Source organism: Galeopterus variegatus, unplaced genomic scaffold (genome assembly GCF_000696425.1).
Source record: "Galeopterus variegatus unplaced genomic scaffold, G_variegatus-3.0.2 Scaffold3460, whole genome shotgun sequence".
In the NCBI taxonomy this organism is placed as follows: domain Eukaryota; kingdom Metazoa; phylum Chordata; class Mammalia; order Dermoptera; family Cynocephalidae; genus Galeopterus; species Galeopterus variegatus.
The window spans coordinates 38,468-39,756 of record NW_007729571.1 but is presented as its reverse complement, the minus strand read 5'-3'; positions in this window follow the sequence as shown (position 1 = coordinate 39,756).

The window sequence follows — 1,289 nt, the reverse complement described above, 5'->3', positions numbered from 1 at the left end:
TTTTTTTTTTGCATTTCCCTGATGATTAGTGATGTTGAACATCTTTTCATATAACTGTTGGCCATTGATATGTCTTCTTTTGAGAAATATCTATTCAGCTCATTTGCCCATTTTGTAATCAGATTATTTGTTTCTTGGCTGTTGAGTTGTTTGAATTCCTCCCATGTTCTGGATATTAATCTTTTGTTGGATGCATAGTTTGCATATATTTTCTCCCACTCTGCAGTTTGTCTCTTCACTTTGTTGATTGTTTCCTTTGCTGTGCAGAAGATTTTTAGTTTGATATAATCTCATTTGTCTAATTTTGCTTTTGTTGCCTGTACTTTTGAAGTTCTCTTCATAAAGTCGTTTTGTTCAGCCCAATGAAGTTTCAAGGTGTAGTGTCTTACATTTAATTCTGTAATCCATTTTGAGTTGGTTTTTGTATGTGGTAAGAGATAAGGGTCTAGTTTTATTCTTCTGCATATGGATATTCCGTTTTCCCAGCATCATTTATTGAAGAGAATGTCTTTTACCCAATGAATATTCTTGGTACCTTTGTCAAAAATTAGTTGGCTGTAAATACATGACTTTATTAGTGGGTTCTCTGTTCTATTCCATTGTTCTTTGTGTCAGTTTTTATGCCAGTATTATGCTGTTTTGTTTATTATTAGCTTTGCAGTATATTTTGGAGGCAGGCAGTGTGATGCTTCCAGCTTTGTTCTTTTTTGCTCAGGATTGCTTTGGTTATTTGGGGTCTGTGCTTCTAGACAAATTTAAAGACTTTTTTCTATTTCTGCGAAGAATGTCATCGGTATTTTGATAGGGATGGCCTTGAATCTATAAATTGCTTTGGAAGTACGGTCATTTTCACAGTATTAATTCTTCCAATCCATGAACATGTGATGTCTTTTTATTTCTTTGTGTTCTTTTAAATTCCTTTCATCACTGTTTTGTAGTTTTCCTTGCAGAGGTCTTTCATCTCCTTGGTTGAATTTATTCCTCGGTTTGTTTTGTTTTTTGTTTTTGTAGCTATCATAAATGGGATTGCTATCTTGATTTCTTTTTCAGCTAATTTGTTGTTGGTGTATAGGAAAGCTACTGATTTTTCTTTCATTATGTATTCTGCAACTTTACTGCATTTGTTAATCAGTTCTAAGAGTTTTTGGTGGAGCTTTTAGTGGTTCCTGTATATAAGATCGTGTTGTTTGCAAATGGGGACAGTTTGACTTCTTTTTCAATTGGGATGCCCTTTATTTCTTTCACTCACCTAATTACTCTGGCTAGGATTTCTGGTACTGTGTGGTTTT